The 24,075-nt window shown below is 40.9% G+C and overlaps 1 protein-coding gene and 1 long non-coding RNA gene across 7 annotated transcripts in view; both read left to right on the top strand.

Annotated features, from left to right (window-relative positions):
* Window positions 1–24,075, top strand: part of SUPT3H (SPT3 homolog, SAGA and STAGA complex component) — a 212,835-nt gene that overhangs the window by 61,375 nt on the left and 127,385 nt on the right. The window lies entirely within an intron of this gene.
* The window catches only part of LOC310675334, an 18,572-nt gene continuing 17,780 nt past the window's right edge, over window positions 23,284–24,075 (top strand). Inside the window, exon 1 of the long non-coding RNA XR_014510060.1 lies at window positions 23,284–23,328. This is a non-coding gene — a long non-coding RNA (uncharacterized lncRNA). The remainder of the gene's footprint in view (window positions 23,329–24,075) is intronic.

Here is a 24,075-nt window from a genome sequence, read left to right as displayed (position 1 = left end):
TTGCATGAATAGAAATGGTTATGTTCAAGTATTATAGTTTTGGTTTCATAAAATACTTTATAGCACCCCAATGTGCTGTCTTGAACGTGGGCTGTATTTTTACATTTCAAACAATAAGCAGAATTGACTTTATTTGACTACATCACTTTAGACTGCAGGGGTAGAAACAAATATTTGAATGCTTTCCGGCAAGAACAACCCCCCCCCCCTTATTATTAAGGGAAGGCCTCTGCCTAGTCTTCTTCCAACAAGCTGTTTCTCTCTATCAAGGACGGGAGACTCACCCCCTCCAGATGTTGGATTTCCAACCCCTTATCACCCACAGCTTGCATGGCCAAAGGTCAGAGATGATGAGAGTTGTAGTCCCCCAGCACCTGGAGGGTCTCGGGTTCCCTCTCCTGCTCAGGGACATTCTAGTAATGGGGGAATATCCCCGCTCACACCTGCAGCCTCAGCAGCACAGTCCAGGGAAAGCTTTACCTCTTGATTCTGCTGATTTATGTAAACTGAGTAAGAGGACTGTGCCCATGTCATTCTGTCACATCTGATTTCCTTTATATACACGTCTGTTAAACCCAGCAAATTTAACCTCAATGAAACAGGTGAAAATGGACAAACTAGAAGATTTAAACTCATGCAGATGAAATGTTTAGCTCTTCTTTTGCCACACGTTTTGCACACGATGTACATGTTTCTTAAATGCTTCCTATTACTTGAAAGGATAATGCAGGTGGCTCCGTTTTCCGTGGCGGAGAGAGTTCATCAGCAGCTAGTTTGGTCCTCTCCAGGGGCTCTTCCATAATTTGGCATTGTCTGAAGGTTAAAGATTTTTTTTTACTTGTTCTTTGATCTTTGTAATCCGGAAGTGAAGTCATTCCCTCCTTTAGGCTGCAGGCTTCCAAAAACGCCTTGACTTTTCTTCTTCTTTCCCAGCTGATGAAGTCTTCTCTGCTCCAGTCCTTTGTCTGTGCTTCACAAGTTTCTTCACATTCTAGATTTTACCCCCCCCGCCCCCCGGTCTCTCCTACTGTGTAAGCTTGTAAGCAGATGTCTTGCAGGGTATGAAGTGTCACTTTAATTCTGTTTACTAAACTTTGCCTATAGACCCTTTCAAAGTGTAGTCACAGATCTAATTTTGTGCTGTGCATTCATTCCTGTTTATTGCCCTATAAAAAGCACCGCTTTGAAAAGCGCTTAGAAGTCTTTTTGAATGCAAGACATTTTGACTGAGATCAACATTTCGTTGTTAACAGCTGTGATTCTGTAAGCTACTGTTAGTGGTTTCTAGAAGCTAATTTGTCAGCTAGCTGGCACACTGAGCTCATTTGCCAAAATTAGTGCTTGTCATCTGCCCCATCATAATTTATGATACGGGTTGGGAGAGAAATTTGTTTTGCTTGCATTTTTATCTGGACACACCAAATTTGCACTTCTTGAACTAATATATGAACTGAAGCACACCTCAGAAAATGCATATGTTAGTGAAATGTGCATACAAAATTGTGTAAATTGTGAAAATGATGCACAAGAATGCATTTTATTACGGAAAATTGCTTGCAAAAATGCATTTACGAGGCAGAATTGCATTAAAAAAATGAGTATATTGGGGAAAATGTGCACAAAATGTACAAGAAATGATAAAAAAATATTATTTTTTAAAAAATCACAAACATAGGCAAAAATGAGAAGTGGAGAGAAATGGAAATGTAAAGATGTATCCATCCCTATTTGTTGAAAGGACAGAGTCATCTGCAAGTAATTCCCCGCCTTCAAACTTATTTTATTCATTTTTCACAAAACCAAACCATAAACATTACATTGTGTCCAGTGTTGCAGCTTGCATTACGTATTTGCTGCAACTAAGCAATACAAGAGCGCTCTTTAGACAAATAAACTCTTTAGATAACTTAGATAGCTAGATAGCTGGGAAGAGAGTTCGGGATTATTATTATTGTTATTTAAATATAACTTGTGTGTCGTTGTTTTTCAATTTGATCCATTTACATGGTTTTGTATTTATTGTGGTATTTTATGCATTGTGACTTGCTGTTACTTTTATTGATTATAGTTTAGTAATTATTTATTATAATTGTTAATGTTTATTTACTGATTTTTTATTTTATTGTGTACTATTATATTCTAATGGATTCTTGAATATTTATTCAATATACGTTGCTTATTTCAAATCTGTGTTTTTATTATTTTTTAATGACTTTTTCATATTGGATCAGATTGTTATATGGTGTGATCTTTGTTATATATTTTGTTGTTTATATTTTTAGTGGAGTGGAAGGGACTGATACTGATACTATCTGGGGAAAAATACAAGAATCTCGGTACTATTGATTTTTTTTATTATTGCAATGTGTCCAAGGCAGCTTAGGTTAATATGCTTCAGATTTTTTTAGATCCTATTGCATGCTTTATAAATATTTTATTGTTCTGTCGGCCTAACTGTTTAATATAAGATCTGATAGTTAGTCCTAGATATTTTCAGCCGCCATGAGCTATGGCTAAGCGCAGGTTAAAGGTAAAGGGACCCCTGACCATTAGGTCCTGTCGTGGCCAACTCTGGGGTTGCGGCGCGCATCTTGCTTTATTGGCCGAGGGAGCCGGCGTACAGCTTCCGGGTCACGTGGCCAGCGTGACTAAGCCACTTCTGGTGAACCAGAGCAGCGCACGGAAATGCCTTTTACCTTCCCGCCAGAGCTGTACCTATTTATCTACTTGCACTTTGATGTGCTTTCGAACTGCTAGGTTGGCAGGAGCAGGGGCCAAACAACGGATTTGAACCGCCGACCTTCTGATTGGCAAGTCCTAGGCTCTGTGGTGTAACCCACAGCGCCAGCTGCGTCCCATAAGCGCAGGTTAAGGTAAAGGGAACCCTGACCATTAGGTCCAGTTGTGACCAACTCTGGGGTTGCGCGCTCATCTCGCTCTATAGGCTGAGGGAGCCGGCATATGGCCAGAAACAGCTTCCAGGTCATGTGGCCGCTTCTGGCAAACCAGAGCAGTACACAGAAACGCCGTTTACCTTCCCTCCAGAGTGGTCCCTATTTATCTACTTGCACATGACATGCTTTCAAACTGCTAGGTGGGCAGGAGCAGGGACCGAGCAATGGAAGTTAACCCCGTCACACGGATTCGAACCGCCGACCTTCTGATTGGCAAGTCCTAGGCTCTGTGGTTTAACCCACAGTGCCACCCGCATCCCGCTAAGCGCAGGTTAGAGAGAAGCTAATTGCAACCCTCTGTGTTCAGAATGACCAGAAGTGTTGTTGATTTGGAATAATTAATTTGAAAACCTGTCATTTTGTGGAATATGTCAAGTTGCTCCCATATATAGGGCAGGCCCTCCTGGGGGTGCCAGAGGATCAGGAGTGTCTCATCTGCAAACATGTTCGCTTGGTGTTCTCCACCCCTTTTACTGTAGTGTTCCCACAACGTTTTGCTGCAAGCACCTCTATAGCCACTGCAAACATCGGCAGGGATAGAGGGAAGCCTTGATGTGTACCTTAAAGCAGGTCAGTTACCGGGAAATCAAAGCCATTAACCAAAATGACAGCTTGAGATGTAGAATAAAATTGTTGGATTAAGTGTAAAAATTTGGAGCCAAATTGCAACTTGAAAAGTAGACATTTAAAAATGACCAGTCCACTCTATCAAAGTGGACCAGATGCCTTCCACTTGTGAAGCTCATTGACTGTATTCATTGCTGTTCTGATTGAGTTGGCAATGATATATTGCCCAATAAATATATTAAGACTGTTCAACATTATTGCTGAGAATAACTTTGCATTGACATTAATGAGCACGATCAGTCTGTAGGACTACTCTTGTTGGGTCTTCACCTGGTTTCAGTGGTAGAACGAGCATAGATGTATGCCAAGTTTGGGGCACAGAGCATCTTTCTAGTATAGAATTGCATAGTTTAGTCAACCATGGGGAAAGTTCCTTTTAAAAAATAACTAAATTGTTTTATAGAATTCCCCAGTGATCCAGCTTGGATGTCATGGACTGGCTGAATGCAAAGGAACGATGGGAGGCACCAGCTGGGAACCCCCGTGGGAAGAAGGCTCAGAGCCAGGGGAGTGGTGGTGGGATGATGATGAGTGGTCAGAGGGAGAAGAGGGAGCAGACTGGGGGGAGGGAGAGGTGTCAGAACCTGAAGAGGTAACAGGGTTTAGTGAGCAGGAAGAGGCTGTGGCAGAGAGCAGTTCAGACCCTGAGACTGAAGCGTTGCCATCTGTGAAAGGTTGAAGGGAATGCATCTGAGGATGAAATGGATTGCAGGTCTTCTAAGGAGCCTGTTGGTCTAAAAATATCAGGCCAGGGAAAGAAAAGGCCTCTTGGTTCAAATTATTTTAGCTGGACATTGCTGTGTTACACTGGCAGTAACAGTGTAAAAACAACCTTGCAGGCCAGTGGTACAGGAAAAGTATGTGCAGGGATTTCATTGATTTTTGGCATTTATATGCTACCCAACTAACCATACCCTCTAAGTCACTTATAAATTTAAAAGATTAAAATACAAATATAGTCAATAAGATTAAGATTTTCATTTTGTTGAGCTGGGCTTGGATGCTGGCATCTGCCTTTTCTGAGATCGTCCCCTCTCCTTTGTCCAGCCTGCCTTTCAGTCTTGTCCTCCACAATTTCTTTTCTCCAAACTTTATCGCTACCCCTTTATTCCAGTTAGGGGGAATAAAGGCAGTTTAAAGTGGACTGGATGCATCTTGTGTCTGCATTTTTCCCATCCAATTGCCAGTCCATACTCCCCCCCCCTCCCTCGCTTCAATATGGATTTTCCCATTCTGCAGATAATCTAATTAGAAAAATAAGATGTTATTGTCCACAGTCACTGCTGATGCGGATGCTCCTTTGTGCTTTTTTTGTAGTGGGAATTTTGTCATGTGTGAAGTGACTTTGTCTGGGCGTTCTCTGTCACCGCACGGCTGCTCATGTTGCCTTCCCACATTTTGCTCTCGGTGGCCTAAAGGTGAACAGAGACCGGGGTGCCCGTATGTTTGAGAGATGCTCTCCTGTCCCCTCCCATTAAGGCACGGTGGTTTTCTGTGCAGGGGTGTACTACTTTAGCAGTATCAGCAGTGGGAGATAAAAAAATTATATATGAATGAACAGCACAATAGGCGCAGTGTTTGGTATAAATCTGAAACAGTAAGTCGTAAATTCCTATAGGGCATTCCATTCAATTTTTTAAAGCAAACTGTAGAAAAATCATATTTAAATACTGGGTCATTCCAGGTTAAACTAAATAAATAATAATGAATGGCAGCTTAATGCTAGACTGTATGTTGAAAAAAACTGTGAATAGTTGGAAATTCATATACAGTATTAGTTTAATCTCTAATAAAAATCAGTGGAAGGGCTCCGCAGATCCCTTCTCATCCAGCCCAACTGGAGAAGGCTGCTCACAGGAGTCTGCAAGCCTGACTTTACAATCTGAATCCATGGGCTTCGTTTTTTTCTTTTCTTTTCAATGGCGCTTCATGTGGCCTGAATTCCCTTCTTCAAAATGGGCAGGTTTCCCAGAGAAAATATGATACTACTTTACTAATCAGGATGGAGCCTTATCCTGCAATGGGACCTACATTTTGCTCTTTTTACCACATCATTTTTGTTTTCTATGCAGACGAAAATAGACACAGAGTAAACCAACCCCAGAAGTCAATTACAGGGTTTTATAGTGATGTACTGTGAAAAATTTGGTCATGTTTTTCATTATACGGAATGTTCTTTCCGAAGACATAAACAGAAAAGCACATATGTTTGATTTTTTTAAAAAAACTTTGCTTAGCATTTTTAAAATGTTGAAGATGGTTTTGGACCATTCCAAATGATCAACATCTTAATTACAAGAAAACTTTGTGTGTAAAAGCAGTTATTGATTATAGTTGTCCTACTGTTGGATTTTGGTGCTTCATTCCTGCCCCCCCCCCCCCCAATAAGTTTGAGTATTAGGTAAAAAAAATTCTGTTCCTTTCTAATCAGAATCTGAGAGTACAACTAGTCTCTAGCTTACAGGATTTTTTTAAAAATTAAATTTAAGATGAGAAGCAGTGAAATGTGAAGACAAAATATTTTTCCCCAGGGGTGTGTTTAATAAGGTGTAACTGAACAACTGTTGGAATTATATAATGTCACATAATGTCCTCTATGGTATTTCATCTTCTTTTTGTAGACAGCTGTTTATATGGTGAAAACTTATAAATGTTTGCTGTACTGGGACATGGCTATGGGTGATAGGCTAGAAAGTCAAGGGAAGAGCTGAGCTTCAACAGGAAGAAATATGATTTAGACAATATGATAGACAAAAATGGAATGAAGAGTTAGGATAACAAATGATATATGGGAGTCAAGTATAAAATCAACAGAAATAGCCTCTATGGATCTAAGACTAAGACTTCTTCAACAGAAAATAATATTCAGAGCAAAACTATACCAGAAGAAAATAACAAGTCCAGACAACTGCTGGAGATGTGGGAGTAAAAATGCAAACTTGGTACATATGATGATTAACTGCCTGATGATAAGATCATTTTGGTGCGAGGTGAGGATATTTATAACAATAAAAAGAAATTGTTATTTAGGGGAATTGAATTTAATTCTAAATTATATTCAAGGGGTCCAGAGAAATGGATGTACCGTGCTATATTAGAAGCAAAAAAACTTGTTTTCGTGAATTGGGAGAGCCGCAAAAAGATTCCATTGAGCACATGAATTGATAATATGGACAGACTAGCTACATATGAACAAATTGCATGTTGACGCAAAATAAGAATGGATAAATATGAAGAAATCTGGAATGAATATTTAAGAAATAGGGCAGATAATGGTGGGAAGTAGGGGGAGGAGAGAGAAGTAGGAAAATATTGTTAAAAAGGTGTAGTCATAGGTATATCAGTGTATTCAAATCTGAATTGTCAAATTGTGTTATTGTTATTATGGTTTTTGTTGTATGTGTCTTTTGTGGTTGTTGTTTGTATCGAAAAAATGATTACATAATTAAGAGAAGAGTTGAGCCTTAATGCAATAGCAAATGAAGGCCTGAATTTTAAGTATTTAGCAATCCAAATAAAGCAAGCTGATACTCGTTACTCTCTGATTTGATTGTCTGTTCATGAAGTTAAAGCTAGCTTTGGACAATCTTTTAGGGCCTTTGTGGAGAGACTAATGAAATGTCAAATTAAAGATGCATATTAATTCAGCAAGAGGGCAGAAAACTTGATAAATAGAGGCTTCGTTCTTAAACCTGACACTTTTGCTTCATTATAGTGAAATGAAGCTCCTCTACAGGCCACTGTCCATTTACCGAACAGTCCTTAAGAAAAACTTTTGAGCAATTGGCCCAGTTTGCCCAGGAACAGGTGTTATAATCATAGAATGGTAGAGTTGGAAGGGCCCACGAGGGTCATCCAGTCCAACCCCCTGCAACGCAGGAATCTTTCACCCAGCCTGGGGCTTGAACCCAGGACCCTGAGATTAAGAGTCTTTCCCATGACATTGATTGGGAGGAGCAAGCTGCACAATTGCACTGTTAGTGAAACGTTGCTCTCTCTGTTTGTGCTGTGTATCTGTAAGATGTTTATATGCACAACTTAGTTATTTAATACATGTATAGATTGCTGTTCAAAATATGCTCTCTCTCCAGGGTGGCGTGCAACTTCTGTAATGCTATGATTGTTTTCAATGTTTTAATGTACTGACAATGTCTGTATATTAACCTGGGATTCTCTGGCGCAATTCTATGGGACGTGAGAAAGATAGATATATTATTATAATTCTCAGTATTTGAATATGAAACAAAATTGCTAAGTTTTATTTTATTTTTAACAAACTTACATTTTTCTTGCTCTATGGCAAAACCAAATGAAACAGAATATGGAAGCTAAAAATTAAAGGTAAAGGGACCCCTGACCATTAGGTCCAGTCGTGGCCAACTCTGGGGTTGCGGCGCGCATCTTGCTTTATTGGCCGAGGGAGCCGGCGTACAGCTTCTGGGTCATGTGGCCAGCATGACAAAGCCGCTTCTGGTGAACCAGAGCAGCGCACGGAAGCGCCGTTTACCTTCCCGCCGGAGCGGTACCTGTTTATCTACTTGCACTTTGACGTGCTTTCGAACAACTAGGTTGGCAGGAGAGCTAAAAATTAGACTCCTAATAATATGAGCAACAGCAAAAGTTTTAGATTAAGGTTTTTGAAGACATGGAGAGGGAGAAAGAAGGAGGACTCTGGCAATGGAGTAGGAGACCAGAGTGAGGGACATGGACATCTCCTCTTGAGTATACTAAGGATATTTTGTGAACAACTCCTTGAAGTGACTGTTCTCATGTAAAAAATATCCAGAATTAGAATTCTAATAAACATAAATTGTATAATGGATTTTGCCAGGATTGCAGTATTTCTAGTTATACATAGTACGCAGTACTGTACTAAACTGATGATGCTGTTACTCAAATGTAAGGATTCTATAATTTATTTCTGCCCAATATAAGAGATTTGACTTTTCCCCCTCTCACCATAAATACTTATTGAGGCTATAATGCTGCGAAACACTACAAACATATTTGTCATATAGCTTCATTGTTTTGTAAGTAGCAGTATACTGCATGAATAGAAGTAGATCATTCTTATTGTGGTTAATTTTTATATTATTCACTCTGCCCAGTAATCCTGGGGCTTTCTATAATTTTGTGCAGACTTTTGCTCTGGAGGGTGCTTCTTGCCATTCTGAAACAAGGGAGAAAGATTTAGTTCTTTAGTTGTGCATATACCTGATCAAACACCACTTCTGTCAGAACAACAGATATGTCACATACACATACCCACCCACAGTTCAAATACTCTCCCTTTGAAGGTGACTTGGAAACTATGACTAATTCAGAATGCAGAAGTTAGATTGGTGACGGGGAGCCACCATCAGGACCGTATAACACCAGACCTAAAGGGTCTTCACTCACTCCCAGTACGTTTCCAAGCACAGTTGGTTGGTGCTGACCTTTAAAGCCCTAAATGGCCTCAGCCCATCTCCACCCCCATTGTTCAGCCTAGACACTGAGGTCCAGCTCCCAGGGTCTTCTGGTGGTTCCCTCACTGCGAGAAGTGAGGTTGCAGAGAACCAGGCAGAGAGCCTTCTCGGTAGTGGCACCTGCCCTGTGGAGCAGCCTTCCATCAAATGCCAAGTAAATAAACAACTGTACAACTTTATGATGACATCTGAAGTCAGCCATGTATTGGGAGGTTTTTAGTATTTGATGTTTTGCAGTGCTTTTATTATGTTGGAAGCCATCCAGAGTGGCTCGGGCAACCCAGTCAGATGGGAGGAGTATAAGTAATGAGTTGTTGCTGTTGCTGCTGCTGTTGTTGTTGTTAGAGACCTTGGAAAAAATTGGTCTGAATCAAGGGGCGGATGACTCTTGCCCATTATGCCAATGGTTGTTGTTGTTGTTGTTGTTTAGTCATTTAGTCATGTCCAACTCTTCGTGACCCCATGGACCAGAGCACGCCAGGCATTTCTGTCTTCCACTGCCTCCCGCAGTTTGGTCAGACTCATGCTGGTAGCTTCGAGAACACTGTCCAACCATCTCGTCCTCTGTCATCCCCTTCTCCTTGTGCCCTCCATCTTTCCCAACATCAGGGTCTTTTCCAGGGAGTCTTCTCTTCTCATGAAGTGGCCAAAGTCTTGGAGCCTCAGCTTCACGATCTGTCCTTCCAGTGAGCACTCAGGGCTGATTTTCTTAAGAATGGAGAGGTTTGATCTTGCAGTCCATGGGACCCTCAAGAGTCTCCTCCAGCACCATAATTCAAAAGCATAAATTCTTCGGCGATCAGCCTTCTTTATGGTCCAGCTCTCACTTCCATACATCACTACTGGGAAAACCATGGCTTTAACTATGCGGACCCTTGTTGGCAAGGTGATGTCTCTGCTTTTTAAGATGCTGTCTAGGTTTGTCATTGCTTTCCTCCCAAGAAGCAGGCTTCTCTTAATTTTGTGGCTGCTGTCACCATCTGCAGTGATCATGGAGCCCAAGAAAGTAAAATCTCTCACTGCCTCCATTTCTTCCCCTTCTATTTGCCAGGAGGTGATGGGACCAGTGGCCATGATCTTCGTTTTTTTGATGTTGAGCTTCAGACCATATTTTGCGCTCTCCTCTTTCACCCTCAATAAAAGGTTCTTTAATTCCTCCTCACTTTCTGCCATCAAGGTTGTGTCATCTGCATATCTGAGGTTGTTGATATTTCTTCCGGCAATCTTAATTCCGGCTAGGGATTCATCCAGCCCAGCCTTTCGCATGATAAATTCTGCATATAAGTTAAATAAGCAGGGAGACAATATACAGCCTTGCCGTACTCCTTTCCCAATTTTGAACCAATCAGTTGTTCCATATCCAGTTCTAACTGTAGCTTCTTGTCCCACATAGAGATTTCTCAGGAGACAGATGAGGTGATCAGGCACTCCCATTTCTTTGAGAACTTGCCATAGTTTGCTGTGGTCGACACAGTCAAAGGCTTTTGCAAAGTCAATGAAGCAGAAGTAGATGTCTTTCTGGAACTCTCTAGCTTTCTCCATAATCCAGCGCATGTTTGCAATTGGTCTCTGGTTCCTCTGCCTCTTCTAAATCCAGCTTGCACTTCTGGGAGTTCTCGGTCCACATACTGCTTGAGCCTTCCTTGTAGAATTTTAAGCATAACCTTGCTAGCGTGTGAAATGAGTGCAATTGTGCGGTAGTTGGAGCATTCTTTGGCACTGCCCTTCTTTGGGATTGGGATGTAGACTGATCTTCTCCAATCCTCTGGCCACTGCTGAGTTTTCCAAACTTGCTGGCATATTGAGTGTAGCACTTTAACAGCATCACCTTTTAAAATTTTAAACAGCGTTTCTGTGTGCTGCTCTGGTTCGCCAGAAGCGGCTTAGTCATGCTGGCCACATGACCCAGAAGCTGTACGCCGGCTCCCTCGGCCGATAAAGCAAGATGAGCACCGCAATCCCAGAGTCGGTCACAACTGGAACTAATGGTCAGGGGTCCCTTTACCTTTACCTAATCCTAATTGCTGGGGATTGGGGGAAGAGTGTGCGCACTTGATTGAAATGTGCACATGTAGTTTCTCCAGTTTGCACATGTGCCCAAGAAGGTAGGTTATCCCCCCCCCCTGCCCCAATTTGGCTTAAGGCCTGAGCCCATTCAAGTGTATATGTTCACATTGTGTTAGGGTCAGGGCAAGCATTATGTTGTGCCACCCCAAATCCCCACAAATTCTACAGCATTAACAAACATATTTCAAGCTAAAAATGAATTATTTTATTATATTTCATGCAACATATTTCATGCTATTTTCCCTAATAATGCATGCTATGGAGTACATGTGCAGCATTTCAGTGCATTAATACTCTAGTATTCACATTCCCATCTCTACCATGATATCACAGACTACAGGCCACATTGCATATTATTGTCATTCCTATTCAGATATTCTTGCCATACTTCAATGTATTTCCCTGCAGTCGAACGCTCTAGTTTTGATAGCATAATAAGAGGTTACCAGGTCTTGTAGTGTTTGGATGTATTAATCTTCTGGAAATCCAAAATCGTTTGTATGTGTTCATAACCCTATCACTTACTGAAATGCTCCAAGTTGTTGCAGAATTTATAGCACATCATTAAGTATAACATTCCTGGTACCTTTCCTTGGCAGGCTTAGTGTGTGGTTAGCAAAATGGTGAAAGGTGATAGGAAATTGGGAGGTCTCAGTGTTTTTTCTCTATAAATTCTTTTAAGGCCAGAGGACTTGCTGCTTTTGCTTTTGAACATCCTGTATTTCTAAGCTGGATAAAGAGGACCATGTGATCGAACTATTAGCATGAGTCAAAACAAATTAATTCTATGTTCTCAGGCACACTGCTGCATTCTGGGGTCAGAATGGCTCTAATCAGGATCATGATTGTTTGCATGTAAATAAACCAGGGTGCAAATATGGAGAACAAGGGAGGAAGGAAGGAAAGCAAGGAATTAGTTCAATTTCACAACTTTCATTGATAAATGAAGGTTAAAATCTTTAGAAATTCTATAGAACTTGCTATTTTGATCACAGTTGCATTGATTAATAGCTTGAGACAATCTGACGACCTGCCTTGATAGGCAGGAAGAGTGTGGCATAATTTCTTGCAGATTATACTTTGCATGTTCTGCTAAAAACCTAATAAATCACTGTGTTTCTTTTTATTCCTATATACATAATTGCAACTGGCAGCTAATTTGCCATGGAACTTAATTGCACCGAAGAACTGTAATTTATATTTGTTTTAGAGATGGTACAAAGCAGATGATACAATAAAGTGTGTGTGAAATAATAATAATAATAATAATAATAATAAATAATAATAATAATAATAATAATAATAATAATAATAATAATAATAATAATAGCCCACCCATCTGGCTGGGTTTCCCCAGCCACTCTGGGCAGCTCCCAACAAAATATTAAACAGAATAAAACTTCAGACATTAAAAATTTCCCTAAACGGGGCTGCCTTCAGATGTATGTTCTTCTACTTTAAAAAATCATTGGATGAAGGTTTTTCTGGCATTTCTTCTTGGTTCTTTAATCTGGAATTGAGTGCATTCTTTGGTATACATATTGATTTGTTTTTTATTCAGACCAGTTTAATTTGTTTTGTTTGACCATTATGAAGACATTGGGGAAAATAATTTTTTTGTCCCCTCCCCCATTTCCAGCCAAATACAAATGAATTTGTGTTCAGCTATGTTATCACACAATGCTGTTTCAAAGGATAGTACAACATCAGCTACAAACATAGCAAAACTAAAATAAAATAAAAATCTTAAGCTGCTATTATTAGTAATTGTCTTTGAGTTTTGTCATCTTTTTAGTTTATATACTGTACACTTGCTAATCTTTCCCCACTTTGACAGGTGTCTCTGTGCGAAAATAATTTGAATAGCCCGTCAAGCAGGTTGAAGCCGTTTCTGGTTTGGCTGCCCAGCATCCTTGAGACTCTGGAGGAGGCAGCTCTGTCCTGTCAAGCAGCTTATTCATTGCACTCTGAATTAAATTACTTATTGTGGTTTTGGGAGCTAGTTTGCTAATGTAGAAAGCATTGTAAATTCCAAACCTAACAGGAATCATTCTGTTGTCAACATTTCAGTTTTGATATTCATTAGCAGTCCCCCAACTGAGTTGCCACCATTTTTTGTGATAGTGCAAATTAAGAAAACAAAGCTTTGTTTGGTCCAAGCTCCCCTAAGAATCCGGACAACAAGAAGAAATTAATTTGCCTTGGTGGTTTGTTTTTTTTTTATTGCTTTTGACAGTTAGACAATTCAGCAATCAAAGATCTTTTGGCAAAGCAACATTTTTGTTGTCTTAGTGGTGTGCATTCCCAACTTTTCTTTTTATGTTGTAGTCTGAGATACTGTTTGGTGATAATTTTGATGTGGCCACAGTACTGAGTTGGAACCAGACTGAAGCTTCTTTGCCTGTTGCATCTTTGACTCTTCGTTTACCACACCAGCTTCCTCAGCTGGCTAGAACGTGGTGTTGATAATGCCAAGGTCACAGGTTCAATCCCCGTGTGGGACAGCTCCATATTCCTGCATTGCAGGAGGTTGGACATTTTAAATTTGGTAGACTACATGGAGAGATGGCAAATCATCTTATTGATCCTTTCAGGCATCAGATACCATCAAAATACTAAGTTGTAATGTACCTACGGAGTAAGCTATTATAGTGCATTTTTGTTCCTGAATTATCATGCCAAAATCTTTCCCACTGTAAAGGATTGTGCTCTTGAACCAACTAGAGGAGTGTGGTGGCCTGGACTTCATCTTCAGCGCTGCCCAGGATGTGGTGCAAGATGGAAGTGCTGAATGAATCAGGAACAGTGACCATAGTGTTATTAAATTAAATATATATGTAAATGGCCATTCTCTAAGAAAATCCAACACAGTCACATTTGAGTTCAAAAGATAAAACTTTTTTAAAATGAGGGAATTGATAAAAAGAAAACGCAAAATCAGGAGAGTCAAATCTTGACCAAAATGCGTGGGAGTTGTTTAAAAACACAATTTTTGAGAATCAGCTGGAATGTATACAGCAGATCAGGAAAGGTATCCCCAGAGTCCGGAATTGGAATCATAGAATTGTCGCGTTGGAAGGCTCCCTGAGGATCATCTAGCAATGCCACAATTAGTTGAGTGCTTGCATTTCCAAGTCCTGATTAGTTAAATAATCACATTTCATCTCTGCTAACGGGATCAGTGTGCAGGAATGAAACAAAACGGTCAAATTAATTTTGGTGCATGGTGGTTATTATTTAATATTGCTTGTTTTTTATTAGTTTTTTAAAAACGTTTTTGTCTTATAAATTAAACAGATAAGCAGAGAAAGCTACATCTATTGTCTCCATTTTCAATTTATAGTATTTTTCACAGATTGTTTACATATAGTGAGAGACACTTTCCTCATAGAAATTTTGCAATTGGGCACAAAAAGGGGGGAGAGGGGGTATTGTTCTTTTGTTCTATTGCCTATTGTTAGTGTTGGGATTTGTGTCAGCATCACATGGGTAGGTCCTTTGTTTATGTATTCATTTATTTTTATTGATAATGCGAGAGATTAGCGGCCTCCTGAACTTGGCTGGTTGCATTCAGTTGATTGCAGTGTGGCTTGTTTGTGCGGCGGCGGGAGGGGGGGGGTTGAGTCAGGTTAATATTGCTTGTTTTATCTAAGCAACTTTTAAAATGAAAAGTGGTATATAAATGCTAAATTAATAAAAAATAAAGTAATAAGGGCAGCATTGTTAATATGAGTATTTAACAACGTAAAAGATTACTTTTCTGTGGATGTGTGTGATGGTGTTTTCTTAAAGAAATATCATATTCCATGGGTGAATATATTTGTATTTGCCTTTAATTCCAAGGTCACAGCTTTTATTTCAGTCATGTATTTCTAAGTGAAGTTAATAGGTTATTGAAGCTTTCCATTTTCATATTTATCTATTAGAGGAAATGTGGCTTGAAAACTCTGTTAGAAAGCTTGTGTGGTAGAGTTGTTCCTTTAAGAAAGTTGATTTATTATACTCTCCTTAATAATGGCTCCAGTCCCTGAGTTGACCTCCTGTGTCTGCAACCCCAACCTTTTAGACATTGAAAATTGCCACCAATTATTTAAATGGTAGCTTAAATCCATTTAATTTCCATTGGTATCCTTCTCTCGCACATGTGCTACCTAAAGATAAAGCTTGGTGGCCTGATAAAATGCTTAATATTTTTAGGTCTTCCGAAATCTACTTTAATTTTAAATTTCCTTTTCCTTTTCAACAGGTAAATCTATCATCTTTCCGCTTATTTTAAAATATGTCAGCCAGTAACTTATTAAATGTTTATCTTAAGATGTGTGTGCTTTTTAAAAAACACTTAGGTTAACCTAAGTTTTTTCTTTCCTCCTTTCAAAAGGTTTTTTCTATAAGGTTTTTTTTTTTTTTTTTTTTTTTTTAAGTTCCCTATCTTTAAAAAAAATCCCAGGAGAGGGATTTTCACTTTGTGGACTTGAAGGCATAGCTTTGCAAGACGCCGAGTCTATTTGAGTATTTCCATCTTTAATAAGAGAGGCTTTATGTCTAGTAAACCACTATTTCTAGGCTTTTATTGAATTGGGCAGTGCCCAAGCCCATAAAAACCCCTGTATCATAGGTATAAGGAGTAGTCAATCTTTATGCAGCCGTTCAAAGCACTCTATATTTATTCACTGAAAACCTTTTAAAGATGTTTAGGTGTTGTGATCGGCAAGGCAGGGGTCCTAGGATTGTTGTGCAAGCCCACTCCTTTTCGTTTCTGCACTGCAGATTTCTCAGGTCCACTTTCCCTGTAACGCTTTGATTTGCCCTGGCATCTGCTTCTGAAGATTCCCAAACGCCAAGCAGCCCCTCTCCTGTTTGCAGGGAGGGGTGGGGGAGGCAGATGGGGGAGAGGATCTGCAAAAAGAGGACTGAGAAGAGCCACACACAACCCCAGCCTGGACACGGAAGTCTTCTCTGGCTCCTTGCATCACACTGCATTTGTTTGTGAAGCACTAACCAACTAAGCTAAGGGTGTGTTTTTTAATGCAGTTTAATGTGCAAGTAGATAAATAGGTACCACTCTGGCAGGAAGGTAAAAGGTGTTTCCATGTGCTGCACTGGTTTCATCAGAAGCGGCTGAGTCATGCTGGCCACATGACCCGGAAAAACTGTCTGTGGACAAATGTCGGCTCCCTCGGCCAGTAAAGCAAGTTGAGCGCTGCAACCCCAGAGTCGTCCGCTACTGGACTTAACGGTCAGGGGTCCCTTTATCTTTTATGCGTGCTGTTAGGTGCATTGTTCCTTGCGCTTAAAAAATAACAATTAGGAATTAGTCTAAATAATTTGACATATATTACAATCCAGTCACAATAGCTCTCTCACTGATTTCAAATGGAGAAATTGTCTTTTAAATTTATCTTCTAAGAACAGAGGAGACTGAAAATGTTTAACTTCGGCTGGGTTGCGCTGACAATCAATTCTTTTCGTAAGCTGCAGATATTTGCTACGTTTTCTATCACAAGCATTCATCTGGGAAGATAAAGTTTAAATGTAAAAGGCACACTTGAAAGCTTTACTATGGGATAAACGCAGAGTATTCCTATGTTTTCTTCCCACTGGTGAACTGTGCAGTATTTCAAACAAAGACTCTTTCATATTAATATATCACACGGGCAATTACTGAGCGCTCCTTCAGCTCCTCTAAACTTTAATGTGAGTTACACTTGGTTCGGCTCCTTCTGCTTCCATAGTTTTGCATAAGTCTTCAGTTCATATAAATTCTATGACTGCAATATTGGCGAGCTTTGGCCAGGACTATTTGGTACTAGCCTGGCTCTAAAGCTTTGGAGCTGCTTTAGGGCTTTGTTGGGTAGGGGGGGCAGCTGTCAAAGCCTCAGTCTCCATTCTGCCGCCTGCATCTCCTTTCATCGTACGCAGACGTCTGAAGCTTTAGGAAATTGAACAGAAAACGGAAACGGCTCTTGACTGAAGAAAAGCACTCAAGAGGTTTCTGGTCTATTTTCTCATCTATCTCGTGCTCATCTATCTCATGATGAGCAAACATAATCTATTCTTTAAAAATATGTAAAAAGAAAAGCTGAATACTATGACGTATTATACACACATTAAGCAATTTTGTATTCTCTCTTCTGCTAGTGGGGTAGCAAGGAATGAGACTGGCCACTGGAAATTTCATTTGACAATTTCCTGGCTACTGAGGCATCACTATATTTTGCAGCTGCCACACACTATCAAGTGCATCTTTTCACCCATAAGAGACATTAAAAATGAAAAGAATTGAAAGTTTAAAATGTTGGTAAGCAGAAGGTAGTATCTAACTCTCACATTCTGCTAGCACAGAAGATTTGCACTAGCAAAATGGAACTAGCCCTTGCTCTTCTCTCCCCTGCAGCCACCTGTGTGCCGTGAAAACTGGCTCTGGGGGTTGGGGGGGCCTCTCCACAGAAGATTTTGTGGGGTGCATGGGGGGGAGGAAAGATGAAATGAAAGTGCTGCTGCTGGTGCTGCTTTGGTAAAAAGGTAAAGGTATCCCTGCCCGTACGGGCCAGTCTTGACAGACTCTAGGGTTGTGCGCCCATCTCACTTAAGAGGCCGGGGGCCAGCGCTGTCCGGAGACACTTCCGGGCCACGTGGCCAGCGTGACATCGCTGCTCTGGCGAGCCAGAGCCGCACACAGAACGCCGTTTACCTTCCCGCTGGTAAGCGGTCCCTATTTATCTACTTGCCCCCGGGGGTGCTTTTGAACTGCTAGGTTGGCAGGCGCTGGGACCAAACGACGGGAGCGCACCCCGCCGCGGGGATTCGAACCGCCAACCTTCCGATCGGCAAGCCCTAGGCGCTGAGGCTTTTACCCACCGCATCCCACTCTGCTTTGGATACAACCCTTAATACCTTGTACTGTGTGAAGACACCTAGGGCTAGATCAAGATGTAATAATTCTTAGAGTAGATGCTTTGAAAGCAGTAGAGCTTAAAGTTAGTAATTAACCTGCTACTTTCAAATCATGTTATTTTCATTACATCTGCATAGCATGGCTAAGCCTGACTTCAGCTCACAGTGTATGTGCTTGTGCATGTGAGTTCATATACACAGGTGCGCATGCACACCCATCCATAAGTACAGTGGTACCTTGAGTTACAAACGCTTCAGGTTACAAACTCTGCTAACCTGGAAGAGTTACCTTGAGCTGAGAACTTTGCCCCAGGATGAGAACGGAAATCATGTGCCGGCAGTGCAGCAGCAACAAGAGGCCCCATTAGTGAAAGCATGCCTCTAGTTAAGAACACTTTCAGATTAAGAACAGACCTCCGGAACAAATGAAGTTTGTAACTAGAGGTACCACTGTATTATACAGAACGAGGAAAAAATGAACTCAAGGATGTTTGTTATATTTTGTTAGTAGACATGTTTTTCCTGCTTGCCAATTCCATCAACATTGTCTCCGGAAAATTTTACATATCACATGGGAAGATAGGCAAACTAATGACAGAAGAAGCAAAGATCACCAGTGTCGAAACTATGATTTTTCAACTAGAACTTCATTACACTGGTCATGTTATTCAGATGCCTGATTATTGTCTTCCAAAGCAACGACTCCATTGTGAACTTAAAAATGGAAAGCGTAATGCTGGTGGTCAGCAAAAGAGGTTTTAAGACTTTCTCAAGGTAAAACTTAAAAAATTAGCATAAACACCAACAATTGGGAAACACTTGCCTGCGAGTGCTTCAATCGGAGAACAGCCTTTACCAAAGGTGTCATGGACTTAGAAGACGCTCGAACTCAGGATGAAAAGGAGAAACATGCTAAGAGGAAGGCATGCTTGGCAAACTCTCTTCATGATAAACTCCTGCCTGGAAACCTATGTCTCCGCTGTGGAAGGACTTGTGGATCCAGAATTGGCCTCCACAGTCACTTACGGACTCACTGTTAAGGCTGTGTTCATGGAAGATAATCTTACTTGGCTACGAGTGATCGCCAAAGAAGGAGAAGAAGGACTGTTTTTGGAAATAAGTGACTGATTAGTTGCAGAAATATTTGTGTGTGTGTTTGCTTGTTCTTTTAATATAATTGTGTCTAAAATTGCATGTTTGAGGACAATAAACATTTGGAACACTAGATTGGTGCACATCTTCCAAATTTGAAGTACTAATTTTCCAACTCCCAACAAAGAGCTAATTAAAGTTGTGTACTTCAAGCAGATGTTTCATGTCTCATCAATTAGTACTTTGAACAAGAACAGAGAATGTTTGTATACATGTTTTAATAGAGATCAAAAGATCCTTGTGTAATTATTGTGGTGATCAGACTTCTGTCCCAATTTTACATATCTATCAGTTATGCACCAATGCGGATTTTCTTTTCTCAGAAGTTTTTTAAATAAGCTTTTTCACAATATTGTACAATACAATAACAAGCTAATCTAAATGAAAACAAAATGGAAGAAAGTGAAAGGAAAATGCAAAGTCCTCTCTCAAAGGTAGATATTAACCCTTGTCTCACAGAGAAAAAGGGGTGGTCCCTGCCAGCTCTCACCTGAGATCCTCCCTTCTCCCATCCTCCTATCCTCAGAGTTCTTCCTTTCCCTGCCTCTCACACAGGGTCCTTCAGCAACCATCACCTTCCTGTTGGCCCAATATTGACCCCAAATAGAGGACACTCCCCCCCAAAAAAAAAGAGTAAAGAAAGGAAAAAAGTAGAAAGAGAAAAAGGGAGATAATAATAATAAAATAATGGCTTAGTAGCCTTTTAATCTGAATTTACTTTGGCTAAATTTACTATTTTAGCTTTTGCTAAAAGCCTCCAATTAAGGAGAGTCCACTACCTTCTGAGGGAAGGTATTTGTCAAAACATCTCTTGTCATCAGAATGTCCTTCCTCATGCTTAGTTGGAATCTCATTTCTTGTAATTTGAATCCACTGGTTCATGTCCTACCCTCTGGACCAGCAGAAGACAAGGTTGAACGCAAGCATCCATGTGACAGTCCTTCAGATACCTGAAGAAGACTTGTCAGCTATAGAAATGCTGTCTGTAATTATCGTGAGTAGAGCAAGTTGAGAATGCTGTGGAGGAGCTTTTGCACCCAGGGTATGTGGAACACCCAAGCACAATGCTGTTATTAAGCCATCACTAGATGATGAAACCTGAGTTATCACCTTGTAAATGTGGTGTATAGTTGATATGTTTGCCTGCAGCAATAGTTGTATTTTTACACTGAAGACAACTGGAGAGTTAAATACCTACATGCCCACTTTTAGTGGCACCTGATGACCCCCACCATGACATGACAATTAATTACATTTATTAGTTTGCATTTAACATTGATTCAGGTCCAGAAAATTGATCCTTTCCATATTAAAATTGGAAATTTTAAATTATTTTAGAACTCTTTATTTTAAGGGTGGATTTTTTTTCCCATTCTAGATTTGGCACGATCCGTGCTTCCTTAAAATATTTCTTAGCTTTGTATGAGTTTCAGCTTGTTAAATTCGTATTATGAAGTTAATGTTGTTTCCCAAGCCTTGGGGATATCCTGACTCTGTAATTAGAGGTTTATGCAGCAGCTATGCAGACGTGATTATTACCAATAGTATGAATAATTGCACCACTTGGCTGCCTTGTGGTCAGGTACTGTCTAGTTACCTGGATGTGGCACAGTTAGAACTAAAACAAAACATCAAAATGTGAAGATGTTGCTAAAATACCTTCAGGGCATTGCCTCTAAACAAGTGTGCTTTCCATTTTCATAAGTGTGTGCAGTAGTGAAGCTTAATTGATAGCAAATCCTTTAAGATAAAACATACATATATATTGCTGGTTACCGTAAGAACCTGTGAAAGTGTTTCACAACTTCATTGTTAGTATACCTGTTTCCCACCCTGTCTAGAAATGTTAATTCCTTTCTGGAGAATGCAAGCGCTGTGCGCTGCATCTCCCTTGGAAATACTAGTTGCGATTAAAAAGCTATTGTTCAGATCAAAGGAAATTATGCTGCAGTTTATTTCCTTATAGACAAGTGTTACGCACAGCCCAGTCAAGGAGGGCTTAACCAGATCAGTTCAAAGTCTGTACTCATCTCACACACACACCCCTTTTTGATATTTTTAAAAGCATAATTGTAATCTGGTGATATTATTAGATAGTCCACATTTTTTGGTATAATAAAAGACTGGTTGAGGTGAACTCAAGTAAGTGGGTAGTGGAATTAGATGGGAGCTGAAATTTAGTACAGTGGTATCTTGGGTTACAGACGCTTCAGGTTACATATGCTTCAGATTACAGATTCCACTAACCCAGAAATAGTGCTTCAGGTTAAGAACTTTGCTTCAGGATAAGAACAGAAATTGGGCTCCGGCGGCGTAGCGGCAGCAGGAGGCCCCATTAGATCATAGAATCATAGAGTTGGAAGATAAAGTGGTGCTTCAGGTTAAGAACAGTTTCAGGTTAAGAACGGACCTCTGGAACGAATTAAGTACTTAACCCGAGGTACCACTGTATTCTCAAGGCAAGCTTTGAAGGTTTACTGTGGGGGCAATCTGAGAGGGAGGTTGTCCTTTTCAGGTGCTGAGCTAACCTCTTTCTAGGCCTGTGCTGCTGTTCTGGCCCCAACATAAAGCCTTCTGTGCAAAGACCCCCCCCCCATGCCTTCAGGTCACTTCATGTGCCGAAAATCTGGGATAAGCTCTGCGTCTTTCTGGGGGTTGGAATTTTGTAGATGACAGCGTATCATTCTCTTTGGCTCTAGAAAAGGTCAGCATGAGATTTGGAGGAGGCAAAATGGAGCCCCAAATGTTACACTTTGTTCCTGACCTTAAGGCAGTCGCTCTTAAACAGAGGGACTCCAGCGTGAAGAGGGTGTAATAGAGACCGCTGGGGTCTGAACAGAGAGAGCAGTGCTGAGATTCTTGTTTTATCACCAGTTGTCGCTGCTGGGATGTCTCACTCTGCTTCTTTGGAAAACTTTAAACTCTTATTTAGTTCTCATAAACTTCATTTTTAAAATTCCATTGCCATTTGCCTTTTGACAAATTTCCCGCCATTCCCCAAGCCTTATTATGAGTTGGTGTGTCTGAGAGGAGGTAGGAGAGCCATCGTCAAATAACACATCTTCTTGACCCTGGAACTTGTGTTACAGCCCCAAAGCCAGCGGCAGAATCATGCGGAAACTTTGGCTCCATTTGACTCAGTTTTGGTTCCAGTGTGACTTTCTAGCAATGCTTTTTGGGGGTGGGGGGTGGGAGGGGAAACTCCCTGGGCCTGGGAAAAGTCGTTCTCCGCTCCTTCCTTTCAGGGGCCTCTGAGGCCATCTCCCATTTCTGGGTGGAAGGGGCACCCAGCCACCTCCTCACAACTGTCTCATTCTTCTTCCAGCCTCAGCGGTGCCAAACAGTTTTCCCATCCAGAAATGGGACTCAGCCTAGCATCTTGGAAAGGGAAATCGGCCCTTGAGAGTTGCCCAACCAGTCTGATGTGGCTGCCAGCCCTGTAAATCAACGCTGGGACTATACGTGATTGGGCAAGACTTGCCAGCTCTTTCTACTGTCCTGTAAAGAAGCTGTAATTGTGATGATTTTAATTGGCTTTTTTATCCTTGGATTAAAAAGAAAAATCACAAAAAGCTCAATAGGCTGCAAAGTAAGGTGTGGTTGCTGCATTGTCTGTGTTCAAGTGATTTCAACAAAACAGATGAGGCACAATTGTTAACTTCGTGGAATAAAGAGTTGAGAAACTTAAGAGTTCTTTAAAAGGCAATTGAAATTGCAAGTCACTTTGAGAATTTTTTTGTAGTGAGAAATAGAATAATATTAATAATAATACTGTTGTGACTTTATGCTGAGATCTATTTATTAACCAGTGTTTCCCAGGTCCGTCCGTCTTTGCTGGGACAAGGCTCCCTAGACCTGCACTGTCTGGGTTTCTTTGGATAAAGAGGTCATTTCCCTGACCTCGGGTGCTTTATTGTTTTCTTGCTGACCTCTGCCCGACTCCACCTCCTGACACCCACCATGCAGAACTCTTCATCAAAGCCCCTTGATTTGGGGAGTCTGAGCAACGCAAGAACCGCCTGGGAAAATTGGCAGTGCACTCCCTGCCTGCCACAACCACACCAGGTGTCGAAAGCGGATGCCTCCCCCCAAATAATCCTAGAATTGTAGCTCAGTGAGAGAAACTACCAGTTCCTGAATTCTGTGAGGAAAGCTTTGTGCTTTAAGTATTGACCCTCTGAAACTGGCTTTTGAGTTGACTTTAATAATGAGGTATTTTTGACTGTTAAGAACTTGCAAGTTTTTCAAGTTCCCGAAGGAGTTTTCTTACTCTCAAATGGGTTGAGCTTCAGTAAAGAGTTTTGGATTGGTGAGCCTGTTCTTCCTTTTGTTTATTCTCCTTATACAGCAAGTTTGGGGATAAATGCTTCAATTTTGCAGATATCGTGTCTGCAGCACTTTTTTAATGGGGAGGAGGCCCCATTAGCAAAAGTGTTACCTGAGGTTAAGAACAGTTTCAGGTTACGAATGGACCTCCGGAACGAATTAAGTTCTTAACCAGAGGTACTACTGTACAGGATTATAATTTTAAAATATAAGGGGTAAAGGTTGCAGCAATTCCTGACAGATGGTGGATAAAGAAAGTTGGGTGAAAAAAGCCACCTTGAGCTAGAACGGCAAGATACAAAGACCCCAGGTCTGAAGCTCCTGGGTCAGAATTGAACTGAGTCCCGTCAGCATAAGCCCTGTGCAAGACCTCCCCCAGGGCAGAGACTTTCCTCCTCCTCCTCCTCCGTGGGCCGTCTTCCGAGGGAGACGTGCCCCACCTGCCCCTCGTTTCCCCCTGCGGCATGGGCAGAAGCTGCCTTCTTGACCCTTGAACGCCCTTGGGTCTCGTCCGCTCAGTTCGCCAGACTGATATACAATATCTCTCATCCTAAGCTATTATATATCATTCTGTAGAAATGTTTAGG

Source organism: Podarcis tiliguerta (assembly GCF_965153285.1).
Source record: "Podarcis tiliguerta genome assembly, chromosome: 3".
Lineage (NCBI taxonomy): Eukaryota > Metazoa > Chordata > Lepidosauria > Squamata > Lacertidae > Podarcis > Podarcis tiliguerta.
This window is presented reverse-complemented; position numbering and strand designations above follow the sequence as displayed.